The sequence below is a fragment of the Ambystoma mexicanum genome, chromosome 7q (assembly GCF_040938575.1).
Source record: "Ambystoma mexicanum isolate Mex_15411 chromosome 7q, UKY_AmexF1_1, whole genome shotgun sequence".
In the NCBI taxonomy this organism is placed as follows: domain Eukaryota; kingdom Metazoa; phylum Chordata; class Amphibia; order Caudata; family Ambystomatidae; genus Ambystoma; species Ambystoma mexicanum.
In genome coordinates this window covers 775,180,359-775,201,216 of record NC_090941.1, presented here as the reverse complement: position 1 = coordinate 775,201,216, position 20,858 = coordinate 775,180,359, and positions in this window count along the sequence as shown.

The following is a 20,858-nucleotide window of genomic DNA, read 5'->3' as shown; positions in this document are numbered from 1 at the left end:
AGTCGATGACATACATCCTAGAGAGTCCATCAGCATTTTGATGGTGACACCTTGACCTATTTTCTATGGCCCAAGCAAAGGTTTTCCTTTGTAAGCTATATGACCTACAAACCCTTTGAGGAACATCAGTCTTTTTAAAGTTATAGGGTTGACCAGTTGTTACAACTTCTGAACCTGTGTTAGGCTTTTTCAAGGGGTCCTTATAAAGGAGTCCCTTAGATCTAGAGGGGCCTCCAAGGTTCCTCACCACCTCTCTTGGGGGAGCAAGTTGGGTCTTAGGCCTCTTGGTTGGAGGGGTTGGGGTTTGGCAATGTACCTGCTTCCCCTTCCTCTTAGATCTAACCTTACCTACTTTAGGAGTTTCCCCCCTAATATTAGGATTTGAGTTGGGGTCTTCAGTAGAAGGTCCAACAGTCTGAACGTTTTTGGCCTTAGACTTTTCTTTCCTGGTCTTCCACCAGCATTGAGAATTACCAGTTCTCTCAGGCCTAGGTAAGGGCCCAGTAGGTCTATCCTCCTCTTCCTCAGAAGCAGGGGGGGTCACAGACTCTGAAACTGGGGGAACAATGATGGAGCTTGGTTGGGGCTCCCATTTCCCTAATGTACTAGCCTGAAATGTGCCTGGGTTAGAGGTCAACTTACTAACACCAGGGCTTGTAGTGGGGGTCTCAGTAGAGGTTCCCACGGGCTTAAAGGTGTCCCTTAAGGTGGCCTCTCTAGCCAATTTGGTTAGGTTCTGGGTCTCCATACTGGGCGGCCTGGGGGTATGTGACACTATTCCTAGAGTTCTCAGGTCATTCCCCAACAGGACCTTCCAGGCACCTCAGTCTGAACACTGACAGGGATCCTGACTGTCATGTTGTTGCACTGTATGAGGGCGGTAGAATAGGAACCATTTGGACAGGGCCTCCAGACATCTTAGTGGGACCTTTGGGTGCTTTTGCCACATCCTCAGGTTGAAAGAAGCTTTCATCCACTACTGTTCTGCTGGCCCCAGTGTCTCTCCTGGCAGGAGTATCCTGGCCATTGACAAGAACACTGTCCACATAATACACTTTAGAGTTAACAGGTAGGGAGTTATACACAACCTTATTCTGGGGACTAACCAGACCAATAGGCTCTAAGTTTACAATTGCTTGAAGACCCAAGGGTTCTTCAGCAAAGAGTTCAAAGTGGGCACTAGCCATCTGTACTTCATCCTCAGGAGTGAAGGCTAAGGAGGCTGTGCTGATCCCTGCAGGTTTACCCTTGCATCTGGGATCCCCTTTGATATGGTCAGTAGCCTTACAGATATAGCATTGTCCAAATGCTCTCTGGAAGGGTGGCTTATCTGACCTTCTTCTGGTTGTTGACCAGAAGGTACACTAGCCTGATTCGGTTTACCCTGGGGCTTACCCTGGTTATTTTGTTGTTTGTGGCCCTCTTTGGTATGGGAGGTATTAGAATTCTCTGGATTCACTTTAGGTGGCTGCTTTACCTCATCCTTTTTCTGAGTGACCCCTGAATCCTTGTGAGTGGCCCTGTTGGCAACCCACAAGTCAGCAGCCTTAGCTAGCTTTCTGGAATCTAATTCCTTTGAATCAGCCAGGTGCTGTCTGAGCTCAGGAGAGCAGGCATCATAAATTGACTCCAACATAAAAAGATTTTTCATACCTTCATAAGTGTTCACCTTGTAACCCTTAATCCATCCCTCTAAGTTTTTCAAACACTCACTCACCCAGGTAGCCCAAACAAAATAAACCCCAAAAATCCAGCAAAGCTGCTGGGGGACTCACTAGGTTAGGACATTCAGCCTAAACAGAGAATTCTCCCTAACAGCATGATAAAGAGTGTCCTCTAAACAAGTAAGGTCCACCCAACAACTTCTGCTCTCCACTTGCAGTTTCTTATCCCTGTGGTTGGTACCCTTCGCCAAAACCTCCCTTCCATTTCTTTCTTTCTGTGGCGTGTCTTAAACCAACAGGAAAAATGCAACACAACCAGAAGGGAGGTGGGGGCGCAGGGAAGCAAAAAGGCTCTTTTCAGAGCCACCTTGCACTGTTTAAAAACAAAATGTCAATAAAAGCATGCAGGCGGACTCACAGCCTATAAGCGCCGCGTATACGGTGGTGAACAATGGCCATCACGATGCCGTCAAAAACATTGTATGCATTCCCAAAACAAAGTGGTGACTCTGAAAAGAACCTTTTTGTGCTGTGTGTGTTCATAGGGTTAGAAGTGGTGAACACCCACAGGGAAAATGCTTGCTAAACCTGCAGGAAGCACTGCACTGTAGTTTGGATATTACACCGAAATAGCTCATTACCAGCATCAGTCAGATGAACTCCATATGAACGAAATGTAATGTTTTCATTGTGGAAGGAGAACATGTCAATGTCTCGCAAAAAGGCGCAAACAGCCTTGTTCACTTTGTGTCGTGCTTTCTCCATTTGTGGCCCACATGAGGAAGAACGCAGCCACATCTCTCTCTGGACAACACGAGAAAAAATTATGCTTGACTTTGTAAACATTGCCATGAGTTGGCAAAATGTCTCTTTCATCGCAAACTGCAGTGAGATGCTGCTAACATGTCCTAAACTGTTCCCTCCGCAATGAACAATAATAATGTCTGGATGATCGAGCGTCACCAAACTGCCACAAAGAGAACCGGCATGCAGCCACTTCATCCCACATATTTTGTACCAGTGGACGTCGACATTATAGAACCCAAGGTGTGCACCCAGTGCACATCGTTCGGTGTAAATGTTTAACCAATGTATCCAAGAGTTGCCCAAAAGCCATAGAGTCTGCCTACTAAACGGCCCACCAATGCCCATAGCCATGTGCAGTCCTATTTGCAAACACTCCTTCTGGCACAATCTGTTGTTACACCCCACATCTAGGAAATCTTATTGACCAACCCCAACTCCTGCACAGTCCCATTTCCCTGAAAGCCACCTTGAAAAGACCCCGATGAAGCACGTGCGCACCTCTGAATGCAGCAGCTTTTACAAACATATTGCCCTGTGTGGGTTGGTGCGCAAACACATTTGAAGCAGGATAGAGAATCCCCTCTTTGTTGGTAGTTGAGAAAAGTGTTTTTTTTTTGTAAAGCGACGTGTAAAGAAACACCTTTTTGTTTGCTATTTGTTGGGGATTGGTCTCTGCTTTCCGTCCTTACATTATTGCACAACCTATTGTAAACTGCATTTTACATTGTGGAACACAAGACTATTTTCAATAGATGCAAGAAAAAAAAATATCATGTCCACTGACAAATATCACATTAGAAGTACTAACGTTCTCATGGGCACAGAAGAACATTCCATCATGGAATAGAAAAGCAGACATACACCTGACTCACCAATCCATAGTCTCATTTCCATGGCAAGCATATTAAGAAGGACAGCATGTAGCACGTGCGCTTTCCCAACTACCGCAAGGTCCGCACCCAGGTAAAACGGGGGCAGTATTTCTTCCCTTTCCAGTAGTCTTTTTCCAGCACTCCCTCAATGGCTACTGTTAAACGGTCTCACACACATCCACCAATTACATCCAAGAGTTCTGCATCTAACGCTATCATCTCTGCTGAACAGACCATACTAACCGTTAAACACACAGAGGCCAAGTGTCCTGTGAATCAAAAGCACCTGAACTGGAAAGTACTATAAAATGATCTACGAGTTCTTCATCCACATTCATCAGCATCGCCACCCATCACCACGCGCTGCAGGCATCACTACTATTTGTACAATACATTTGCAACTGTGTTATAAGTCAGTCACAACTGGATACCTGGCACTAAATCTCCATAACCTACTGAAAATGCATACTATTATTTCTTCAATCACCTAGCAAGAAATGGCTCCTACAGTGGTATGTGCTGGCAAAGTTGGCATTTGCCCATAGCAGCCATTGTTATATGCAAACTGTTACTCTGTTCTTTCGTTCTGTCAATTATACAATGCTTTTCCCGATTAACGCATCTCCTATGAAATTTGTAAAATTTGCACAGAAAAGGACCAGTCAGCATATCCTGCCAAACTAAGCCAAGTGCATACATTGCATGCATAACAACAGTGTCCTGATACTTACCTTTCACACTTTATAGATTGCAACATTACTTACAAAAAGAAAAAAATGTATCGGTGCATTGACAACAGTACCATTCATAAATGCACATAAGGAAATTAAAGAACGTAAACAATATATGTAGAAAGGTATAAGTAAAAGCACACACAAAAACATTTTGCTTTGCAGTCTGTACATCTTTCCGAACCTTTTTTATCATCTTTCTACAACACAAATGACTCCATTTTCAAAACAAAATACTCCTACACTAATACACACACTTGCTAAATACAATGTCATACAATGCACTTGCAAATAACCCACCTACCCCCTTACCAAACATGCTTATGCTCCCAAGTCCCCATTCATATAGTAAGCCATCCATGTATACACAAACACTTTCTCTTCCTGCCAAGACATACCCCTACACTTTTAAGGACTGTATTGTAAAAATGCAATCACTATGCCATTAGCAAACATATTTTCCTACCATCTTCTTATACAGGTGCAGTACCCACCTGTTAGCATGGATTTTTGAACTCTGTCCGGGAGGGTCAGAGGTTCAGAAGGCCAGCCTAGTTTCTTGGAACAGGGTAACCTCTGGACAAGCCAGACCAATCAGGGTAGCAATGGCAGTGGTCAAGACTAGGTCTCAAGAGGGGTGAGGGTGACTGAAAGCCCGCAATGAGCACACAAAGCAAGGACGCTTACAAATTACTCCAGACAGGTGTTATATTAAAAATATAGACACATTTTTTACAAGGCCTTTGTAACATCGACCATAGTAAAGAATCACAATAAAAATCCAATAAACCAACACATCACAAGCAATACAATATTTACACAAGACCAAGCTGTCTAAAGAGTAAGAAGCATGAAGTATGCAGCCCACCTAGATGGGGAGGAAAACAGGCAGTGCAAGTAATCATTAGACCCAGTTCGACATCAGAGGCCACCTAACTAGAAGGAAGTCCGAGCCCTACGAAGAGTGGAGCCTTGTGCTCAAAAGACCTGCACACACTGGTGCCAACGGGCAAAGGAGAGTCTCTTCAGGGAGATCAGGCAGTTCAGAGAGGTGAACAAGATGATGATGAACAGTTCCCTGCTACTCAAGCGCGGCCTTCACTTGTGGGCAGAAGCAGGGCGCGAGTGCGGAAAAGGGTTGCTGTTCACGATAGTGGTGGAGAGCCACAGGCTCCTGTGGGAGGGCGACCAGTTAGGGTATTGACTACTCACCGGTCCCCGATGCAGGCAGACCCAGGCTTCTCCGGTTCCATTTTGGTACTGGCAGGTGCAGATGCGATCAGCAGGATGTCTCGACGCCGTGTAGATTCCACGACAGCAGGAGTCAGGGTCGAGGGTGTCCCAAATGCAGCGAACACGCACAGGTTTGTTACCACAGCAGGGCAACTCAGCAACCGCAGGTATTCCAGTCCCAAAGCACACGTCTCATTTCACACCTGGGAATGCCAAGTGTACGAATCGTGTGAGATTGCCGAGGACACGGGATTAGCAGTAAGCCAGACGGCACTGACAGAGCAAGGTTCCTGTGTAGGCTGGTCAGTCCACTGGATGGCCGAGGGACGCTTCCGAAGGCTTACGTACAGGATTTGGTGAAGATGCCGAGAATAGTTGTTCCCACTATTCTAAAGGGTCGAAACGCCAGTACAGGCCTTCTCGTTCGATCAGAGGCAGAGGGGTCTCACAGGACGACAGCAGTGCAGGGTGCCAAACCTTCAGCGTCACCAGCGATTCCTCGACTCAGCTTCTTAGTTGCAGGATACTTGGCTCCTTATCCTTTGTTCGTGAGAACTCAGGAGATCGACATGGTAGTGGTGTTTCCAGCCTCCTCTTATCCAGAGTTCCCTTCATGCCAAAACGGAGAGGACCCAATGGCAGATCTGCTCTCAAAACACTCACACCATACGTGGACCTATCACGGACCACGGTGGTCCCAGGCATTCAAGACACTCTAGACTCTCTGGCATCCAGGATGTGTATTGGGAACAGACATCCCAGCCCACATCATGGAGGCACACACAACGCATGCAGAAGCCCACGAAAGCGTTGTGTTTCGCGGGAAAGTGCATGACCAAATAAGGACTGCCCCGGGTCGGCTCGACCTGGGGGAAGGTGAAGGGGCAAGACGGTCAGCGGACAGGACAAAGAACCTCGTGGCATGGCCATTTTGGAGGCCAGGCCACCCATTTGGGCCAAATGCGGGAAGTGCGGTTAACATGGCAAAAAGGGGTTCAAAACACAAAGAAACGATAGCTGCCACCAGTCCCGTCTGTGACACACTTGCACATTTCATGATAAGTCCAGCGACAGTTTCTAGGGCCATTGGAATGACTAGAGACCCAAGAGCGCGGTAATGTAAGTTACGGTGCACTCTTGTTTCACGTTGCTCAAAAGCTGCAACATGAGGAAAGGACTAAGGGAAACGAGTCTCTCGGTACTGACTGTCTTTAGGGTATGTCAGTTTCCCCGTAAGAATGGAGCGAAAGCCCAGAGGAGTGCGGCGGAAGGCTGCGCTTCTCTGGCAAAGTCTAGATCAGGGTGTAAAACAACAGTAAAATGTTTGGGGGTTGCCACATGGAAGGAAAATTACCTCCAATTATGAAATCTTTCCTAACACCAGCTCTCTCCTGAAAGCCAATGGCTTGTACACTTCAAAATACAACCTGCGATTCACCTACTCTCACAAGTAACAAAGTAAATACAATACCATCATAGTGTTTTACGTCTTAATGGGAGAGTGCACTATTCTTGCATTGTACAATATATATTTGCGGCAACCCACCAGTATGTACTTCATTGTTACTCATGGCACCTATACAGGTGCTCAGTGTTCATTATGTCACCACCATTAGACGAATCTTCACATTCTATGATACAGTGCCCAACCGAAAGTTAGAGGCCATTACACAGTGACACACTTCCATGTATATGCCTACCCTCTTATTCAACCATTCATGCACATTGCACACATATACATTTGAAAATCTGCGCACCCACACTTCCCTTTCTTCTTCAACAGCTACTACACAATGCCCATCAATCTGCAACTCCGTAGAAAGCAATGCAGAAATAGAGCCACGCAACCTAAAAGCATAGAAAGTAACCATCCACTGCAAGTAGAAACTCTGCAGAAAGTTGAACGAGAAGAGCTAATACATTCATTAAGCAAAACGGATGCACCTACCAGTAAAGAAAGTGTAATTCATCTGTCAAGATGTGACACTGAAAAGAAAAGCACTAAAAAGAGGGCAACTCGCACTACTGCTAACAGAGTATGTACAAATGATAATGTAACCACAAGCAAGCATTCCAAAAAATAAATCTTTACAAAAAATGTTCCACCACAGAGTCCTTCAGAACCTTATAAATACAGGGAGAAATCATGATCAACCCTCAAAGCTTACAGCAGAATAGTAATCCTGGAAGCTCTTGTAGACAGTGCAATGATCGTTAAACGGAAATTGTTTATAGTAATTTTAAACAGAATGAAACAACTAACAACATTAATAGGTAAACTACAAGCAGTACTTCGAAACAAATGCAATTTCATCATAGAAACCTTTGGCCACATCTGTACAGGTGAGTGGAGTCACACCACGAACACAGAGCCGTACTTCAATGAAGAATCATACAAACAAGACCAAATAAACCAAATTGCGTTACTTCAGAGTGGACGAGGGTATGAAAAGATATACAATACCATAATGGAAGAAGAAACACTGCTTTCAAAAATATCCCCTTCAAACTTAGATGTCACTCCCCATTCCACCAAACCAACACACCTGACCTGCAAATGGCCTTGCACATCAATGTTTAACGTTCACCAATGCCTATTCAAATCTTTACAGCAGTTCCTCTATCACTATGTGAAAGGCAACGAAAAAAGAAAAATTAAAATACTACAAACTATGGACTTCTGTCCAGTGCGCAACTACACAGGAACAGAAAGATACGAAGGATGTAATTCTTAAATTGAAACACGTAGGCCCTCATTACAACCTTGGCGGAGGACCATGGTGCTATTAGCACCATGGTCCATGCCGCTATGGTTACGATTCCGCCATGGTGTATGGGCGGTAATTCCCCATTCACCATTTGCCCTTCCCCATTCCCATTTTTGCCCCCATAGGGCATAATGGGAATGGGGAAGGCGCTAATTACTGCACCGTAAATTACGGTGCCGTAATTAGCTCCAAAGTCCCTTTGCTAAAAGCAGGCGTTAAACACCAACCCGCAAAGGGACACTTGTAATCAGGCGTTAAGAGTTAACGGCGCCGACGGCGCCGTTAAACCCTTAACGCCTGAGTTGTAATGAGGGCCATAGAATGGAACGAAAACTACAAACTGGCAAGCCTAGATGTGAAGGCATTATACACAACCATACAACATCAGAGGGCAATCAAAACTGTAGACTATACATTCAAAGATTAGTCAGCATTATATCAACAAACCCAAATGATTAAAGAGATACTCAAGTTAACTTTAGAATTTAACATCTTCAATTTCAACAACTGTTTCTATAAACAAACCAAAGGTGTAGCCATGGGCACAAAATATGCCCCAGCATTAGCTAATATTTTTATGGGTCTTTTTGAGAACACTGTTATATGCCAAGACAAGGCATACCAAAATGAACTGATACAATGGATGTGATTTATAGATGATGTCCTAATCATTTGGAAAGGGACTGGAGAGCAATTTCAAGAATTTACGGACCGAATCAACAACTATCAGTTTGGGATACTATTTACTGGAACATTTAATCCGAACCCAATTAATTTCTTGGACCTAACAATCTACGTGGGCAATAACCACTTAACACACAAACCTATAGAAAAGATACAGAGGTGAATTTGACACTCCATGCCAACAGCTGTCATCAATGATCAACCATTTACAATATACTAGCTAGGGGATTTTTACGAGCAAGAAGAACCTGTCTGTCACAAAGCACCTTTGAACAAAAACTTGCATTTCTGAAATCCAGATTTCTTGTGAGAGGATACACGGAAGAATGTGTCAGAAGTGCATATAATAAAAGCAAGAACCTAACACAAGAATGGACACTTGAACTAGAAGAAGAAAAAACTCTCTGTGTTGTGTCTTTGGACTAAATGATCAAAACCTCACTCTTTCTGGTCTCAACATGTGACGTAATCATCCCTTGATTTTGTTTATTACAACCTTAATATCTTTCTATGTATAATGCTCCATGCCTGACTACAAACAACACACATTTGTCATAATGTACTGTATGCTTTGTTTTTTACGTGTTTTACTTTATTTACATGAATATGTACGATTATCTACTAATGTGATAATTTTGTTAATATACTTTATGGATTGGCAGTGACAATAAGCCCTGATTTGAAAAAGGCTTTATAAGCCGAAGCACGTGTTATCATGAAGGACAACCTGATAATTCAACTTAACGCTTTTTCACTCAATAAATTATCTACCACTACATGAAACTGGCACAGTCTATTATCTGAGTACTTGGAAGATTATAATCCAAACAGTCCACCTATTTCAAGCAATAATACGCCTTCAACTGAATACTGCAAAATTACCTCCCACTGATTTACTGATTTACTGAGAGGAATTCATGGGAAAGTAGTTTATTTATCATTAGATATGAAAAAAATGAAGACACTCTATGAGTGCAAAGCCCAATACAAGAATCTTTGATTATCCTGGTAAATAGTGTACCTACAAAAGACAAAAATATTTGGCAGCGACTATTGGACTTAAACTTAGTCAGGGAAGCCTTGCTATACCGTAAAAAAACAATGAATACTGCAAGGAAATAAACTTTAAAGAAAACCTGCGAGAAACCACCGAAATAATTCAGGAATCCTCAACAACTGGCCAATTTCAACGTCGAGATCCTACTGCAGCCTCCAATATTTTAGATCCCTATACAATTCACCCACTGCACTCCAAAGACACCATAGACGATGCACTAGAAAAGTATCAAATGCGGCAAGCCAAATGTCTGCCAATCAGTATATGGGAAAAAAGTGGAGAAGCACGAGCCTTTCCTCTACTCTTCCCAACTAGAAAAGGTGGAATATATGATGAATGATGCACACAAATAACAGCATCAGAATACTGCTGTTTATGAATGTATTCTGAAGACCCTAGATTTAGACAGAACGTGGAGTACATATTCCACCTCCTCTTTGAAAGTGAACTGGCAACGCTATGTTATGAAGTTGCCCACACATTGAAAACAGGTTCCCATTTTCCGATGGCATGCAGATGCACGGTGTACGCTACGCAAACTTGGCCCACCCACATGGTTTGTCACTTTAAGTTGTGCAGAGTATGCATGGGAAGACTTGCACACTTTCCTACGCAACAAAAACAAAGCAAGTGTAGACATGAAAACACCAGGAGAACTTTGCTCTCTTGATCCTGTAAAAATAAGGTAGCTACAGAGTGGCAAGTTGTGAAGACAGCCTGGTGAAACTTACCAAACGTGGCCTAATTATCCATATGAAATTGTCATTGAAAACTCCTCAACACAAAGAACTGTACTACATGGCTCTACTGCAAATTTTCAAACCATGGAGAAAAGAGAATTCATTAGCCACCCACGCCTCCTATGAAGATGTTTTCAACGCAAGTGAAAGTACAATTACAGAGGGAAACTTTCCACGGTACAAAACCATATTGGACAATGAACGGCAACAAGAAGAAGAACTTCAAGAACAACTAAATGTAGACACTTCTGAGAGCAGTGAACCTGCTCTAACAGGCAGCCAAAAACCAATTGGACAGCCACTCATAGCACATGAGACAGAATTAGACATAACGGAAGTAATCACCATCATGTTTCAATATGAGAAATCTGCAGAAGAGTTGGTTGTACTGAAATCCCAACTAAACAATGAGCAGCGTACCATTTTTCTAGAAGTAAGTGAAAAAATTGAACATGGTATACAGCACGAAAGTAAAACTTGTACCTGTGACAACTACAAACTTGTCCTGCTGTATGTCAGTGGTGAAGCTGGATCATAGAAAACATTCTTAATAACAAATATCATTAAATACCTTCAACAATTAACAAACAACAACCTTTCAGCTGTTGTAACCGCCCCCACAGGTTTAGCTACCCACAACATAGGTCTAGCCACTCTACACCGATTGCACCTCTTTCTAGTAGAACACCAAAACAAATTAGATTACTATAAACTTTCAGAAGAAGCTGCTATGGAGCTATGCAGAGTGTTTAAACAAATGAAAATGCTCCTAATAGATTAGATGAGCATTGTTTCTAACCTAATGGTAGCTTTGATTCACCTCAGATTGCAAGAGGTCCTCAAAACAGACTACAAAGAACTGTTTGGAGGAAAACATGTGATTGTTTTCGGAGATCTCCTTCAAATAACACCACTGAACGGTTAACCTATCTTCAAAACCTTAGGATACAAAGAGTGCCATATAAGTCTTGGAAGCATCGGGAATGTTCTATCAAAGGAGGCGCAGGCTACCATCAATACTAGATGCATCCATGAGCTGCTAACTCATGTGCGACTGATGTCATGGAACAATTAGCTCACAAAAATGTCACCTTTATGTCCTTTATGCCAACTTTAGCAAGCTGTGCACAATTCAATGCAACAATGCTGAAAAAAGAAAAACAACCACTAGTAGAAATTTACTGCAGAGACAAAATGGACGTCCATGGTATGACAATACCTATGTGTCAACAACCCATAGCATGACTAAATACCTTAGAAAACTCTATTTCCAACACAGCTGGTTTGGAGAAAATGTTAACATTATGTGTGAACTGTAGAGTAATGCTGAAGCATAACCTTGATGTAGAGCAAGGTTTAGTTAATGGAGCACTTGGTACAGTTGTTGGCTTCCAGCCATACCCACGGGACAACAGCATTCAGTTTGTCAACATCCAGTTTGACAAACTTTCAGAGTTAAAAAGATAGGATGCACAATGGTTTGATTCCTTTTTTTCCAAGACATGTATGTACGCAGAGAACAGTTTTCTCTGTCGCTGGCTTATGCAGTAACTATTCATAAATCCCACGGTCTAACCTTAGATCAAGCATTGATTGATATTGGCAGCACAGTCTTTAAAGAAGGCATGAGTTACGCAGCACTGTCACAGCTACGTACACTGGAAGGACCATATCTAGTGAATTTTGATGCAAGTGCAGTCAGCGCAGGCATTTCTTGCATTATAGAGTACAATAGACTACGCAAATAAAAAGATAAAAAAAGACAAGACATACCCAACTTGACACACAAAAAAAAGTTCATTTTCAAACAAACCACGTGTCCTTCCATCAAAGTACTCTGACACAGAAGTACCTGGTCCATTCAAATTTTCTAATACAACAGGTGTTAATTACTATGCAAATGTAAAAATGAATGTTCTATTCCAAATGCCAGCAATTGTTGAAAACATTTATACAAATGGCGCAGATCAGTTGTGTTTACAAATGCTCATCCTTCATAGAAATTCAGTAAGTCATCCTGACAACATTTACAGTGTCTCAGGAGTAAGGCAAGAATTGGACTACTGTGCTGGAATGGTGAAATTCACATTAAACAGACAAGAAGATCCACAGGAATGTACTTACTACAAATACTGGAAAAGAAAAAACATACTCATAAATGAAATCTTTCAGATTTCCTACATGTGGAAAAATACATGCAGTCTGTGCAACCTTACCATTCAGGAACAAGTCCCTAAATAATGCTTTGTGTATGTATCAGTACCTAACTGGGACTCCATTCCATTTCAGCAACTGATGCAAAATGCCAACCATAGCATATTGTGTACGTCGTGCAATTCTGATAATCGTTTGACGCTACATATACACTCACATAGTCAATATGTAATTGTAATGCTCTTATGATACAAAGCAAATGGAACCAAAAACAACTGCAAACTGACTGCCTTCACCCCTGGGCAGGTATCATTTGACAAGGAATCCTTCACAACAGTAGCCATAATCTACCACATAGGCGACACAACTAGTGCAGGCCAATATACTGCATACATTAGAAAGCAAAGGTCATGGTGGCAATGCAATGATACTTCCATCATTCCAAAGCAGAGATTACCTGCAAAACTTGAAAATGCCTACTTAATATACTTGAAGACAGAATGTGGTCTCTGATGTACAAACCTGCTGTACCCTACTCCTCAGAACCCACCAGCACCTTCGTGAGTGCACAAAAAAAGAATTACCTTCCACACTGTGGACCTAAAGCAATTTAGCATACTGCAAGTATTCAAGAAATGCCTTAAAGTGTGTTGCACAATTTTATTCCCAACGAACCCCATGAGTACACTCAGACAAACAATACATGTACAGAAATGACACTAGCAGTATTTCCCACATCATACATAAATGGAAAGTACCACGTTTGAGGGTTCAAACCTATCCCCAGCAACCTCTGAAACCAGCAAGTACGCAAATGAGTCACCACCTGTCTATGTCTAAGAATACCCATACAAATGCAATACATATGCAACTATCACTATGTTAACCCATAATGATACACCACCACTTCTGAATGTATACAAATGTGAAAGTAACAACAAGAATGCAGGAGCTTGTAAACGTACCCTATAGGAATGGGACACTGTAAACAGTTAGAATACGCCACCTGGTATCTAACTGCAACCCCAATACTACAATGTTACTTGCAGCATTAAAACAATCCAACTCAACCTTCAACAACCACTGTGTGACAAACATATCCTCAAACACTTCCAAAGTATGAACAGTTACAGTACACCAACAGGTATGTAACTACCCTCACAATTATGCAGTAGCACAGTACAATGGCACAGTACAATGGCACAATACTTGCAAAACACCAGCAGCAACCAAACGCATAAAGAAACAGTGCTACAAAAAGGAAGCAGGTAAACATTTATAAAACACCAACTTCTATACAACGCCACCCATACTACCAACATGTATAGACCAGAAATCGTAAACCATTGCATTTCCTCCTACTATGTTAAGGATTTCAATCAGTCGACACACAACTGAAATGCTTATTTATATGTATATTGATTCAATATTTGAGAGATACACCACTCAGATCACACCCCCTTTTCAAATACCACGGGTCACAATGGACCAGGAAGCAGGGTAAAGGTAATATTTATTTATTTATTTAAAAATTCAAAAGAAATCATACACGTTTGAATAAATTGGGCAGCAATCACCAATGTGATGATAATAACAATAGGAATGTACTGAATTCAACCCTTTAGTAACACAGATAGAAAACACCAGGGAAGAGAAACACTTTTGGATTTTCGGAAAGATAGCACTCAAGTTAGGACTTCCCCATGCAATGTTCCCTCAGCCCACAAATAATCACTTCTGAATGGATATAAGGAAGCAGCACGCAGTTAGGAATATGAATCTGGAAACAGAATTCCAATCTAACTTTCCCTCCTCAAATGAGAGTGAAAAACGGATTTCAAACTCTTGCGATGTTAAAATGACACTCGGGAATGGCTAAATAAAACAATGAATATGTACAAAAATCTTGAAACCAAAACAATTCTTTACTGGAGCAACACTGGAAAGATACTAGCAATCCCAAGCAATGGATTGAACAAAAGCATACAATTCAAAATTGAATGGAAGATTTTAAAACATGGTGCAGCAAAGACACGTTGGAAAATTAGCAAACTTTTGCAACAATTCCCACCTGAATTTACCAAAATGGTTTTTAATAAAAAACGGGTGAAATACACTGATTAGTTGGGGTGTAGCTATAGATATTAGCAACAACTTGGGAGTGAAATTAAGTTTCTAGCTATTAAACTGAGGGAGATATGCAAGATAGAATGAGGTGCATTTTGAAAACAAAAACGGAGAGTGAAAAACAGAAAAGCGGCTTTAAAATGGATTACAAATTTCACCTAAACTGGATTTAATGACTAAGAAAAAGATAATGCCATCAGTGAATCTCCACAGTTACGCGGCCGTTGTAACTCTTCATGTGGTGTACCCCATTTCCTTTATGGAAAATGAATTTATTTAATCAAAATCGCTAATGGCTTATGTTCTAGCAAAACACAAATTAAGAGAAAATTGGCACTAACAGTAGGAATTAAAGGCTGGGCTTTACATATAAAACTGACAATTTTAAGATATCGGGTCAGAATAGTATGGTATAGAGATAGGGATAGGACAAAGCAAGGCAAGGTATACTATAAATTACTATGGGTTTCTATTGATACTCACAGTCCACTTTTTAGTTTTTGGATTTTGGACAGTCAGCATTCTGGTCACCACAAGGATATGGTCTAAGAAAGGACAGCCAGACAAAATCAGCGGGACAGGATCCGCTGAGCATGGACTGGATACTGGGTAGCACTTCTGGACTGGCAATTCCAGTTACTGGATAATATAGGCATCAGTGTAGCAGGATGGCAGCAGAATGCAGTGAGTGGCAGCAAGCCAGTCTAGATCAGGATGCCAAAAGTACCACAGTTTTCTTCTGGTTAATGGGAGATTAGTGGGTTTTTTAAGTACTATATTGTAGGCCTTGCTGGAAATGGGATCTGCAATGCTTGGCCTTGTAGTTGAGATCTGGCGTCTGGAAGATGAAACATGAACAGGACGCCAGCGCAGGAAGATCAGGAAGAGTGTCTCTCCTGTGTGTTGTCAGGGGCTCTTATTTATAATGCCTAGTGACATCATCACAGTATGTGACTGGGGCAGGCTCTACTACACCTGCCTCTATTAACCGGATTGAGCAGGGGTAATAGTCTCTGCCTTGCTCTCAGTTGGTTGGAGTTCTAAGGGAATGATGTCAGGTTTATGAGGTGAGTTTTACAATGTCCAGAAACTCCCACATTTACTTTACTGAAAATCCGATTTTGCCAAAAACATACATTTCTTCAATTAAAATCTCCCTTCTGATACATTTTGGTAATTTTAAACATGAAAGTTATGAAAGTTTTGGCCTAAAATTCCACAATTGTATACACAGATGTGAATTGTCCCAAGGGATGTATGTACACAATTGTATGTTTGCACCATTAATACTTTACTTGGAATCTGTCATTTTATTTAACTTCTGTTCCCCATCCGGCAATGAGTTCTACCAAGTTTTAAAAGATATACCATAAAATTAGATTTGAAACTGCACACTTTTTAGATTTTGACTAATTCTTGCTGTAGAGATAAAAACAAGTATTTAAAGTTTCTTTCTGAGATAGTCTTTGTAACCAAAAGCCAGTTCCTTTGTTGGGTATTTTTTTTTCTTTAACTTCAACGGCAACCAACTGTCATTTCATCCCTGTGTGGGGTGGGGTTTCTCCCTTGACTGGAGTTATATTGCCCTCTTCACACCTCTGGCTTCCTTCCCTGGGAGCTGCATTGTTTGGGTTCCAGCAGAGACAAAAGTTTGTTCAACCCGTAATTATCAGGGGTTGTCAGTATCTGTTGAGAGGTTTTATGATAGTCCACTTCCCCTTGGGGGAAGTTTCAGCCTGCCACCTGGAATTAAAGAAACCTAAGGAATAACATATAGCTCGTGGGTGTACTTTCCCCAGCAACAACACCTCTTCATATTGCTAAATAAGGCAGGCTTTCATGCCACAGTTTACTTTTTAAATGGACATTTTTTTGTCTTTAGCTTGCACAATCCCATTTTACATGTGTGGTGAAAACTGGTGTTTCCTCTAATTTTGGTTTTGCATCTGTCTTTCCAATATGGTTTACTCAACAGTCTGGGCAAGGCAACGGTCTCCATAAAATTGACATGTGTACATACAGCTCTGATTCCTTTTCAAACAGTGATTTTGATGCTTTTTAGCCAAAGTTAAGCGCTTTTCTGTGTTTGATGCAGTACAGCCTGTCATTCTGGAATAAGGCTTGGTTTTGCTGAAGTTCAGTGAAATATCCTGGGCATGACAGGGCCTTTTCAATCACAGTGGTTTCAGATGAACAGATGGAATTACCAAAAAAACTGCATTTTGAAAGGGTGAAAATGTTTCATTTTGAAGGGGATATTGGCTTTTGCAGCTAAGCAGTGCTACCTGTTCATTTGATTCCATATATCGGTTTCAGAACACACTGGCATACTTTTTCAGTGTGTCCCCTTGTTCTATTTTGCCTGAAGTGTGCTAGGCAGGATGATCCAACCATTTTTTTTTGTTGCTGACAAATTGCAGTTTTGAGGTCCTGGTGTGCACAGGAGCCAGCGCAGCCAGTTGCTATTTCTTTCGCAAATGCAGCTTAGTGATGTGAGGCAATGCTGTTGAGTGGGTCAATATATCCCACACTCCCTTACTTCTCCTGGGCTTTCAAGTTGAGGGGGAGTCGGGCAAGTGGGATTCCTTCATCGGACAAGGCATGGTCTGTCAGGTATGAGTCCTTCTTCCATCAGTAAACAATGCAACATGCTCCCCTTGTTGCCTCTGGTTGGAACATGGAACGATACCCGCAGCCTTATCTTGTGTCTTCCTGTCTGGTGGGGAGTGACACCACAGGCTTCCTTGGGTTTCTTCTTTCTGGGTCCCCGAGGAGGTCCTCCTTGGTAAGGACGGTGCAACCAGTACGAATCTAGAAAGAGAGCACAAACAGGTTACTACAATTTCTCACTAATTGCCCTCCAATCGGGATGACAGCAGTGGGCTACGCATGCATTCAGTGACGATTGAAATATTCCTATGTTTCAGATGTATCCCCCACTAGGTTTTCCATGGGCTCCTCTATTTGTTGCAAAGTTTGCGTAGGGTGACAACTCTTTAGCTGATTGATATGGACCCATTTTTCTTCTGTGTCGCCTTTGGGGGTGCAGATTCTGTAGGCAATGCCTGAGATGGTGACCTCTCCTCCATTTCTGAACTTCAATTTCCTACCGTAGCACTGGGGCTGACCGGAAGGCTTTCTTTAAGACTGCCAGGGCCCTGAGATTTACTCTCCAGTTGGGACCGGGCTTGGCAATAACTGGGATCCAAATGAATCTCGAGTCAGTTGAGGATGTGACTGCCCATGTAAAAGGCGGAAGGAACACCTCGCATGATCCAACAATTGCGTGCTATACTTTTGTCGCCTCTAGAAATTTTTATCATACAACTGCTAAGCTTAAGATGTTTGGAACACAGAATTTCCAGGCCCCATACCCACTGATAAACTGACTCAACAGCGGGCAGGGTCTGGTCTTTTGGGAGTTTCTTGAATAATACTTCGCTGATGAAGCTTTCTTCGCTATTCAAGTCAACTCGGGGGAGGACAGACTCCTTCCCGCCATTTAACTGAATCGGGAAGAAGAGCTGTTCGCCCTTCTTCTGAATGCCAGCTACACTTTGAGCTGATTTCTCATCACTCTTGACTATGGAATTGGGATTTTCAGATTGTGCATTGGTATAGAATTTCAAAATATTGAGGTTGATTTTCAGAAATGGGGAAGAGTTCCCATCACCAGTTTGTTGTCCCACAGAAATTATTGTGACATCAGGTATTTCATTATTTTGAAGATGACACTTAATTTGGTCTGGTTTTTGTTCAACCATGTGGCATGTGCCATTTAGACTAACATGGTTAATTTTATTGGTCTGTGAGTCTGGGTCCAGAGTACCTTGTTCACATAGTCTATTAGGGGAGACAACCTACAGAGGATGTCATTCCCTAATAGACAGGGGGTTCCCTCTGGAGCTATGACCAGGTGCTTCATCTTGTGTTGCCCTATTTTTATTTCCAGCTCTGCAGTCCCCGCGACAGGAATTTCATTCCTATCGAAGTTCTGAATTTGTCCAGGAAGAGGGGTGAGAGGGATCTGGTATCTCTCCTCCCTTCCTGAATTCAGCTGATCAATGGCCCTTTTTAACAGAAAAGTGGCTTGGGATCCAGTGTCCACCAGTGGTGAAAATGTACACTGCCCTTGCACCTGGACCGGGTCATAAATTCTACCTTCCTTCTCCACAAGTGGACAAAGGTAATGTGCATTTTGGGCAGGTTGGGTGGTCAATTTCCTTATTTTTGATTCCGACACAGGGGTAGTTTCGGCATGATTCTGTTTTGGAGTTCGGGGATCCGAAGGAATAATTTGACATTTGAATATTTGGGGAGTTTTGGGCTCCCCTTTTTCTGGTTCTGAGCCATTCCCCCCTTTTTGGAAGCAGTCACCAGAATTGGTTTGGACAGTTTGGTTTCCTTGATGCTCCTTCTGGGGTTCAATGATGTCCGATTCTGGCACAGTCCCCACAGCCACCCAGTCTTCATTTGGATCTCTTGGGACCCATTTTTCTTTTGGAGGAGTTCAACCATCCTTGAAGGCGAAGATCTTTTTCCCAGAATCCTCTAAGGATTATTCCCCTTCAAATTGGAGGACACTGACTTCCTCCACAAAATGGGCCTTTTTGGGTTCTTTATTTCCCCTATCCACCCTCTGTTCCCTGGGTTGCAGACTTTCGGGGCAGGATATATGTGCTCCAGTTCCTGGATGTCCTGGGGCTTTTCATGAGTGAGGAAGGAAGCTTCCTCTAGGGCTTTACACCTCCCTTTCCCGTGCCTCTTCCTTGGGAACCAGTGAGTTGTCGGGGTTCTCTCCCCGCCATTGTTCTGGAGTACCAGACCCTTGGTTTGTGAGGTTCTGAGCCGCCATGTTCATCTGAGGGTCCTGTTGAGCCCTCAACATGCGACCCAGCTCCAGGGATAGGGTCTGGACCTGGAGATCCAGTTGTGACACCCGTTCCGGCTGATAAGGGGGTCTCTGGTCAACCCTAGGTGAATCACGGGAAGGGTAACTATCCCTTCTCCCGTAGTACCCTGGATTTTGAGAATTTTGGTAACCCTACACCCTTGGCCTCCCCTCTCCCGGATTGGGCTGTCTGGGCTCCTGAAAGCGGGGAAAGAAAGGCGGGTTGTCCTGCAAGTTGGGGTTTTGTGGGTACTGGGGAAAGAAACTCAACCCAGAATTTGGGGGATTACTGCCCTCCTGGGGAAAGTTAGGAGGGAAGTTTCCTGGGGCAGTACCTACCTGGTTGGATCCTCCCCCTTGGGCTGGGGGAGTCCATACATACCCCAGGATGGGTCTGCTACCCTTGTATTGGGGGCTGATGTAATCAGGGGAGTTTGGGGTCCCATTTGTGGGATTCCCTCCTTGACTACCAGCTGTCTGGGATTGGCCCGAGGTCCGTCAAGGTCTTTGATTGGGTTGATTTGGTACAGGTATATATTTAGGCTCCCCCACCTCCAGATCTAAAACGGGGGCAACCTTCACCTCCGCCACCTTAGCAGCAGCAGGGGTGTTGGCTGGTTTGGGGTTTTTGTTTGGATTTTTGTTATCTGCAGGTTTTTTGGACCTCATAAATGCGGGTCACCTGCTCTATGACCCAGTCCAGCGACCTTTTCTCATGAAAGTCCCTCAGCAGCTGGGTCATTATATATTTTGGGGGGTCATGAAAGAAGGTGGTGATGAACTCCCGACTATCTGTGTGCACCCTCCTGGTGGTCTGTGCAAAGGCACGTTTGAGCTCCTGCCCAAATTCTTGGGGGGCCTGATCTTCCCCACACTGCAGATTGTAGGCCGCCTTGCAGGCCTCTTAGGGGTTTCTGTGAGAAGAAAAATGTTTCAAGATGGCCCCCTGTAGGTGGACCATCTGGAGTGGTTCTGGTCCTCCAGCCCTGCAAGGAAGCTGGAGTATTCAGGGGAGAAGGTCCATTTTACATATTCTATGCAAATCTGGCTGTCCTTCATATGAAAAATGTCCATCAGTTGCTCATATAGTTCTAAGTGTTCCCAAACAGAATACTTCGCATTTTTATGAT